Source organism: Glycine soja, chromosome 18 (genome assembly GCF_004193775.1).
Source record: "Glycine soja cultivar W05 chromosome 18, ASM419377v2, whole genome shotgun sequence".
Lineage (NCBI taxonomy): Eukaryota > Viridiplantae > Streptophyta > Magnoliopsida > Fabales > Fabaceae > Glycine > Glycine soja.
The window spans coordinates 41,912,787-41,922,603 of record NC_041019.1 but is presented as its reverse complement, the minus strand read 5'-3'; the positions used below and the strand labels follow the sequence as shown (position 1 = coordinate 41,922,603).

The 9,817-nt window shown below is 32.7% G+C and overlaps 1 long non-coding RNA gene across 1 annotated transcript; it reads left to right on the top strand.

Moving 5' to 3' along the window:
• The first annotated feature begins 587 nt into the window (after positions 1-587).
• Positions 588-1,803, top strand: LOC114394736. Its single transcript, XR_003662825.1, has 2 exons — positions 588-716; positions 1,482-1,803. It is a non-coding gene; the product is annotated as an uncharacterized LOC114394736 (long non-coding RNA).
• Positions 1,804-9,817: the final 8,014 nt, after the last annotated feature.

Below are 9,817 nucleotides of genomic sequence, written 5' to 3'. Positions count from 1 at the left end.
TAACCTTAAATATCTATATTCTTGGAACCAAGCGAGTAATATTTTATGTAGAGCCCTGGAAACGAACCCAGCCTAAATAGCAAGAAGTCACTTCATGTTCGTCACCTCCTGTCTCTGTCTCTGATTTGTGACTTTCTGAGCCAATGTGAATGAATGAATGAATGAATGTGGTTAGTTGAAATGTTTCCATTTGGAACCAAAGAAGCTCGCTCTGCACGCGTCTGTGTCTTTTATCCGAATTTATACTCTATCACTGCTGGTGAAACTTTATAGGATTGTTTTGTTGTTTGTGCTCTTTGTTAATTCAACCTTTCTGTTAGCCTTTTTTCTTGTTCTTTTGGTCAATGGGTACACAATATGAAGGTGCGTGATTCTTTTTTATTTTTGTCCGAAATAACTTCTTTGGATATTTTCCAATCTAGTATTCGTTTCAGTATAGTTACGTCATTCACTTATACTAATCAATATTATTCTTCAAGAAAGATAGTAATCTCACCAGGTACCATCTTCAAGAAATGTTTCAATTCTTCTTAATTTTATTTCTCTAGCCTTCTTTTCAAGTAGCTAGTATAAAAGGATCATCGTGTTAACCATCTTCGTTACATGAGAGAAAAAAAGAAAAAGATAGGAGAGTTCAAATTAAAGGTAAAATCTTTTTAAAAAAATGGATTTGCACGTCTTTGGAATTTTATGCATTGTTTTGGTCCTGACTTCAGGTAATAAAGAGGTTCATTTCATCTATTTAGTTCTTTTTCTACAGAAGAATACTAGGCAAATATAAAAATAATAATATTTTGTATCTTTTAATGTTGTTTCTTCTTAGTCTGTTTATTCGGGAAACATTTTGGTGTTAGGCGAGTAATCTACCAGTTAACGAATTTTTAATCAATTTTAATATAATTTTCATAATTATTTTAAAAATACATAAGTTGAATAAACACTTCTCCAAATATTAGGATATAATTATACTATCTATTTTTAAATCTAGTTGAAGGTTTAGTCATCATGTTTTGACCAGATCAACATTACTTTCTCCATCTCATTTTATTTTTCCCAACGCACACATATTAAAAAATTATTGATTATAGCAATTGCCATGATAAAATAATGTTGTTTTACAATACTCTAATTTACTACAATAGTGATTAAGTAGATAGTAAAAACGACTAAATAATGTAATGTAAGTTAAAACAATAAATAATGATATTATAGGAAAAAAAGGAATTAATACTTTCTTGATATTCTTTTTTGGTAGTATACTTTCTTGATACACTATAAAAAAATTAAAACAAAAATATTCTAAAAGTAAAAATAAAATGAGATGAAAGGAGTAATCTAATTTTTCTTTTTCTTTTTACAGGAATTGGAAGGACATGTCTATATTAATCACATATATATAATTAGTTAGTTAATACATAATCATTAATTTCACATCAATGAAATGAATTATGTGCATAAATTTGTTAACTTAATTATCACAGGAGCAGTAACATGTCTGGATGATGATCCGGAGGATCTGTTTTGTTTAGGACCATGCTCACCATTTTGCAACCATGACTGCATTGTCCGTGGCTATAAATACGGAGGCGCCTGTTTCGCATATATTATGTGTTGTTGTAAGAAGAATTGATCATGACTACCACCAATTTGCAACCAAGCAAGAATAATGCAACAACAGATGATATAAGAAAAAAGTGCATGCTTCTATGGAATTTGATGTGTTTTAATTTGTTGTAAGAATAATTGAATATTTTGTACCTCTATCTAAAATAAGGAATTGATCGATCGTCTAAAACTGCATGAGATTATAGTCCTTCAACATATTCTATTAATATAATATATTTCCATTTTTAGTTAAAGTTTAAAAGAATAAAAAATGGAATCCTCATAATTAATTATATCAATTTTTTAAAAACTTGAGAGAGGATTTGCTTCCCTCCAATGCATGAAAAATCAAATATATATATATATATATATATATATATATATATATATATATATATAAACTTACAAAATACATCTGATAAACAAGTGAAACGGATTTATATTTCTTAAGCAAATAGTCTAAGGTTAAATCTTAACTTTAGATATGAAATAAACTATGTTAAAAGAAAAATATAAAAGTATTCATATTGTATACAGTTATAATTGTAGGTGAAATCAATTATCATTTCTAATGATAAATATTTTTTAACAATATGTTGAAATATTTTTTAAAAAAATGTTTATTTTATAACTTAATTGATGAGTGTTATTAAAAGTTTATGTAGTAACATTCGACCCGATCGACTATCAATAAATCAAATAATTATCACCCAAGCATTTTTTTAAGTTTTTTTTTTATATAAAACCTGAATTACATATAATTAAATTCTTAATTCATAAATTTAATTTCCTTAAAAAAAGACTATTGGCATATACAATTCTTTTAAAAAAACACCATCAAGAGAAGACCAGCCAAACAATAATTTTCAATTTTGCTCTTGACTAATTACCTGTATAAATAAATAAAAATTAATAACTTGAAAAGGCAAGGCATATCGTTCTAACAATTGAAAAGAGTACAATATTTTTTTTAAACAAACAAATTGGAAGATATTGTTCTCAATTAAAATAAATGTGAACTGTGTTATATAAATTAAATCAGATTTTTGGTCGATTCAATTGGAAAATCAGTAAACCGGTCCAATGTTCACTCACAAACACCCATTTCATAATATTTAGGAAAAAAACGTTTAATATGGTATTGTTTGGATTTTCTTTAAAAAAAAAATGAAAAATCAACTTTATGTTCTAAGTAGAGGTAAAATAAATGAGTTAGGCCAGCCCAAATAACTCGTCAATAGTCTTGGGTTGAGCTACAAAGAAAATGATCATTTTAAGCCTAGTCAAATTAGTTAGACGGACCAATTGAGCTTGAGTCGGACTAGCTTGATAACTATAAAAATTACACGTTTCAGTCCCCAACCCCCACTTTCCCTTTTATTCTTAGAGCAATCATATGCAAATTACCTTTTTTTGTAAAAAAAAAAAATCAAGAGCTCATATTATTTCACTTGATAAAATGCCAACAATACAAATAAGAGGATCACTAAAACTGAGGGCTAGCGTAACCTCTAGATATCCTTGCTAAAGCATGAGCAACTAAATATTCTTTCCTTCTAAAGAAACAGACTTTAGAGTCTGGAATAATATTAAGTAAATCCTTAAACTTCTTAATAATAACTCCATATTCTAAAACATCAGCACTTGTGATGGATACACTATTTGTCACTCTCTGACAATCAAGCTCTATGGTAACATTGATCTTATTCAACTCCTTCAGTCACTAGAGTGCTTCCAGAAGAGCTAAGGCCTCTCCTTCATGAACCAAAGGAAGGAAGTAGCTGTTTTTGCTTGAAGGAAATTCCCAAACTCATCCATAAGGCACATTGCTATACCCAACACATTATCTTCCTCAAAAAAGCAGTGTCAACATTACACTTTACCTAACCTGCTCTCAGTGCTACCCAACACTACTAGAAAAGCAGCTTTCTACGTCAGCAATTCAACGACGGTTTCAAAGAAACGTCGTAGAAGCTGAACCGGTGGCATATCCGTAATTAAGGGCTTCAGAACGACGACGTTTGCCGCTACCCGTCGTAGACATCCAGCTATTGTGGCGATTCGTATTTAGCTGGGTAAGTTACAAAGACGGTTTTTTGGAAAGAACCGTCTTTGTATCGCAAATGGTAGCACGTGGCAAGCACGTGAGTGGGCCGACGAGTATACAAAGACGGTTCATTGGTGAGACCGTCGTTGTTTTTAAAGTACTTTCACGTGGCAGCCACGTGATTTGAGGATTTAAAATCCAAAGACGGTTTTATCCAAATACCTGTCTTTGGATTGTTGGTGGTTTCACGTGTAGGCCACGTGATTGGAGGCGTTAAAATACAAAGACGATTTTTGGCTAACACCCGTCTTTGTATGGTTACAGTATAAACACGTCATCAATTTCGTCATTTAGATACAAAGACGGTCCTACTGCAACACCCGTCTTCATATTGTTTGTGGTACACGTGGATTGCACGTGATTTAATGCGTTAACATACAAAGACGGGTTTACCCGAAGAGCCGTCGTTTTATGTTTAGTATAGACACGTGGCGGCCCCCTGGTTGTTGTTGTTGTTGTCATTCAAAGACGGTCTTTGGTAGGAACCATCGTTGTATCCTAAATTCTATCACGTTTACGGCACGTGCTTCTTACTATCTCTTACGTTGGCGCGCCGTATCACTTCTTTTCTCCATTTTTTCGACTACTTACTATTGCTTTGGCGCCCTAGCTACACAGAGCATCTTCTCCGACAAAGACCATCGTCTCCGACAACCACCATCTCGTGTCCGTTGCGTCTCGTTCCGTTTGAAGCCGCCGCCGACAAAGGTAAGGGTGCATTTAGCTCTTCTTTGTGTATCCCTTCATTTGCATGTGTTATATTCCTTCATTCATGTTATGATTCTGCTTCGTTGTCGTCTCAGGCCCTTGGTTGTTGTTGGTTGTCTTCATCGTGGTCTACATTGTACTGTTTAAGGAAGATAAGGTGGTTCCATAAGGTAAGATACATTGTGTGTTTTGTGAGAGAAAGTACGATTTTTGTCTACCTTCTTATGTAATCTGCAGCTATGGGTTGTAATTTTTTTTTTTTGCGTTTCAGTGGGGTTTATGTGGGGCTCGTTGATGAAGCTGACTTGCGGGCAATGAGTGAACGACCTTCGGGAACAGCCTGCTGCCATCCTTCATCAGTGGTGTGTCATCCTGTGCCACATTATCAGTTTCATTGAACGTTTGGTCTAAGTTAGTACACTGAACTTGATGAAACCCATGATGTTTAATTTGAGCTTCAGATTTACTGTCTTCATGTTTAGTTGTGTCTGTAATTGAATAAACTGGAGAATAAATTATATATAAGTATGTTGTTTGTAAAAGTTTTATTTGATGACTTACATAAGTAAATTGATTTATTTTATAATTGCCGTTAAGATGAAACATTTTGGTAGTTGCAGTAGCTTGTATGAAATGTTATGAGTACTGATGGAAAGAGTTGAATCTCCCTCTGAACCCCTTTTCAACTCAGCCCCTAACTAACTCTCTAATTATTCAACTAACTATTGGGGTTACATATTAATATTGTACCCTTTAAAGGTTCACCTGTAGAATTCTTGGATCTTTCAAAATTGCCCTTGCTATGGCAATTCTTTGCTTTTGACCCCCAAAGACCTGGGTAGCATGCTCGCCAACAATTGTGTCAAGTCCCTAAAATCATAATTTTACTAGTTCAATGAGGTAATAACAATATAAAGTAGTCTTCGTATTGTGAAATTTGAAGTTAATATTGTTGCAAAGGCAGAACAATAGAAATTTCAAAATATGAAAGTGCGAACTCAGATGTGGAAATCTATCAATGAATTTAGCTGCATTAGCAAGTTCAGTGGCAGCTCTGATTTCTTCATTTGTTGCCCCATCCTTACCATAGGCAATGTTTTCTTTGATGCTGCAACTGAAGAGTATTGGTTCCTGACTGACAAGGCCTATAAGCTTTGGTTAAGGATTGACCCCAGGCCTAAACCAGCAACCACTCCATCTTGCACTGCAATCCTGTAAGCTTTGGTTAAGGATTGATTGTATTGAGCTATAGCTTGACTCTCGCCTGTAAATGATGCAACCTGCATTGGAGGAATGTGTATCTTTTATATTCTACTGTCTACAAACATGTAAAAGAACAAGATTGACAAGTTCCATTATGAAGATTGGCATACTTGTCGAATTGAATCAATTGTGCGCTCTACTACAGTTGCTGCTTCAGAATAAGCTGCTTGTCCACGGGATGCCAACTTTGCAAAAGCAAAGCTCATCATGGAACCAGAGATGACAAGAGGTGGAATACAAGATAGAAGGACAAGGGTTAGAAGCCAACCCTTGATGAATGCTATGACTAAACCTCCTAAAAAACATGCCACACACTGTATGAATTTTCCTACCTAGTATTATCACACAAAGGATAAAGAAAAAGTTAATTTTTATTTTTATTTTAATTTTTTTGTAGAGGAAATAGTGATGATTTGGTACTTGTAGCTTTTCATTAATACCTTCTCTCCCAGGGCTTCTTGAATAAGAAGTGTGTCACCTGACATCCTTCCAACAACCTCACCAGTATTGGTTTCCTTGTCAAAGAAGCTGATATCTTGCCTTAAAATTGCTCTGAGGTATAAGCCTCTTATTCTTGCTGCTTGTCTCTCCCCGGTGGACACCCAACAAGCAACCTCTGAGTAATCGTTTACCCAACATATCCAACCATGAACACTCCTTCATACTTGATTCACTTCTTGTTTGTTCTTTTGGTTACTTTCATCCGATAGTCTTCATGATGCAAACCATTTACCTTTCAAAATTTTACCTATACCTCAATTTTTTTCTTGTGTTTTTCGTGTAATTATATAATGAAAATAGAATTTATCTCTAACTTAGAGATTTTTCATTTGTTGTTTGTATAAATGCTGTTAATAAAAATACAGAATATATCCCTAACTTTTGGCTTGTTGTTTACATAAATGCTCTTACTAATGGAACGTGATTGAAATGAAGATAGTAAGACACAAAAATACTTTGTATAAATACTGAGGCTTGAAATACTCCTTGTGATTATTATTAAGAGAGTGCAAACTAAAGAAAATATTACTGAACTGAAATGGAACAAAACACTTTGGTTAAAGAACCTTAGACTTGATTTCAGCTGCTAGCCCTTATGGGCAATCCATTATTCATTATAGTAAATGTTAGTTAGTATCTTATCACATCATGCTAAAAAATGATTAGGTTGCTCTAGATCAGTATCTGTCTATGATCTATGGTTTCGATTTATTTTATATACAACTTATGAAATTATAAGACTGACTTGGTAGGGTTGAATTGTCGATCTAAATAAAAAGAATTTTGTTTCAACTTGAATACATATTTTGATGAATTTTGTTTAAACTTATATTAATTTATTATGATGAATTATCTTAGATTCATGTTTCATGCATTTTGATGATATTAATTATATATATAATGAATTTATATATCTATTTTAAAAAGAATCTAATTTAGGAACATCTCTAATCAATTATAAGGTTGTATAAATGAATTAAAATTTATATATTCTCTTTTATGATCTCTAATTAAACTATGAAAAATTAATAAAATAACAACTAAGAAGCTGTATATACTAGTATATTCAATTTTTTTCTTCCTACCCTTAAAAGTAAGAATCTATCTTAATTTATTTTGCTTTTCTCAATACATCACAGGACCTATTTTTATTTATTATACCATGTGTTTTTTTATACATGTGTGTGACTTGCTTGGTCGGCTTTTCACTCAATGAACAATACTAGTGGCACTGTTTTTTTAACAGTATTTTTATGATTGATTGAAAAGGTTTAAAATTTATTAGGTGATGAGTAGTACTTCTAAATATATATAGAAAAAGAGTTATTAAATGGCCTGTGTGATCCATCAAAATTCAAGATTTTTAATAATAATAAATTTGAACCAATCATATAGATAATGTTGAAGAAAAAGATCCAGATAAATACAGTGTTACTAAAATGGTCTTCATTCCTATTAATTATTTAAGAACTTGAGTTTAATTCTAAACCATCATTTTGTTGAAGTTAGCAAGAGAAACAGAAGGGTACAACAGAGGGTATAAATGGGGCCAAAACTTAGCAAGCACACCAGTCAATTTGATTGATTGAAACCTAACCAAGAATGCAATAAAAGAAGCATTTAAGAGCCTAAGAAAGAATGCACTAAAAGAAGCATTTAACAGCATATGTAGTGCAAGTTTTTTATATGAATTTCTTAATATTTTTTTGTGATCTCTTACTGTCATATCCGTCATAAGAAAGTCTTACATAATTTTACTCCAATATAAGAAATGACAAGAAATCTAAACAAAATTGACTGAGTTAGTATTTCTTTTAAAATCTGAGGTTTAGCATTGTGAACTTCCTTGCTTGCTGATTATGGGGCTAATTACTTTAGTTGACAGGTTTTACGAGTGAAAAATTGTTTATGATTCCAATTCCAATACCACCCTCTCTTGGTGTAGTACCGATTGACCGGGAGATCAGCTCAATATACCTAGATTCAGAGTTTAAAAGAAAGTTATATATAGCTAGTATTTAAGATAAGAATTCACTTATGAGTTAGTCTGATGAGCCTTTGTCTACTGTCAATTCGTTGGTCATTTTTGTTTTATGCAAGTACGGTTAGTAATGGTAGGAATTGCTTCACCATGGTTAGGCTGGAGTTGTAATTCAATTTTTAGGTCTGAAGCTTTTGCTTTTCTGTATTGTGCAGGTATCAGTCTGATTGTAGCTTTGTGAATTTTTTGTATTCTGTTTCAGTTTAGGCACATGCTGTGATTTTAATAACTTTTTTCTTTGCTATTAAAAAAAACATCATTTGATTTTCATTTATGTGAATCTGATGTGATAAGTTTCATGTCTCAAATATCAGTAAAAAAGAGGTTTAAAATCATGTCCCAAAGTTAAAAACAAAATATTGTTTTAGAAAGATTATTTTAGCTCTCTTTACAAGTATAAAAAACATAAAAACCTGATGTATTTAAACCAACAAACAAACTTAGATGCGTGGAAAGGAAAAATAAACAAATACTACATGAAAGTAGTTCAGATTGTACCTTCACTCCGAATGAAGCCATCAAAACAATTAGACGACAAATCAAGACTAGTAAATTCTCACTATATAAATATAGATCCTCAAGATCAAGACCCGTTTCCAGTCACAACAATTGCTCTTTGGCTCATTCACACGCAGCCATGAGTCATTGGCATAAGTATCGTAGTAGTAATCCAGCAATGCACCCTTCTCTTGCTGGAAGCAACCACTACTAAGCACTACAAGCTACTGGTAATTGCCTTGTTGCTGATTTTTATTTCCTGAATCATATTTATAACAAGGAAAATTATAACATGTGCTGAAATTGAACTAATTAGCCAGCTGTTCGTAACAAACTCAAAATGGAAAATAACATAGCTGTCTAGTCATTGTGCCCTTCAAAAATAATCCTGATATTGGGCTGATCTCCCGGTAACTCTCTTGGACCTGTTGCTATCTTGTGCTTCCAATTGGTACTACACCAAAATTGTTTATCATTCCAATTCCAATACCACCCTCTCTTGACCTGTTGCTATCCCGAGTGAAAAAATAGGATTAGAAGTGATTACATACGAAGATAAATTGGTGTAGTACCGATTGAGGAAAGAAGACAGAAAATTGGTTAAGATGATTTTCAACACTTGCAAAGAAGGTCACTATAGGTACAAGTAAGGAGAGTGTATGGCATGGTTTTTAGTCCTGTCAAAAATAAGGGGGAGGGATACCAAAAAGGAAATTGAGAGAAGTTTTTAGGAGAGATCTGATAGTAAATAATATCTCTAAAGATTTGGTCTTTAATCAAGATTAAAGATGTTTTGTAGTTCATGTAGCTGACTTTACCTAGTGAGATAAGGCTTTTGTTGTTTTTGTTGTTGTTGTTATGATAAAAAAAAAATATTCTGATTCCAATCCATTATGAAATCTAAATATGGTAGATCCATTTCCTCTCTTTCTCCTTTTTGGCTTAAATTTTCCCCGTCCCTCTCTTCTTTTCATTTGATTTCAAGTTGATGCTATGGACCTCATTCCCGTATTATATGTTCATTCTTCCCTACCATGTTCTTTTCCTTTAAGTCCAAAGTCTGGTTGCACATTCTTATTCTTAAACCTTTTCTC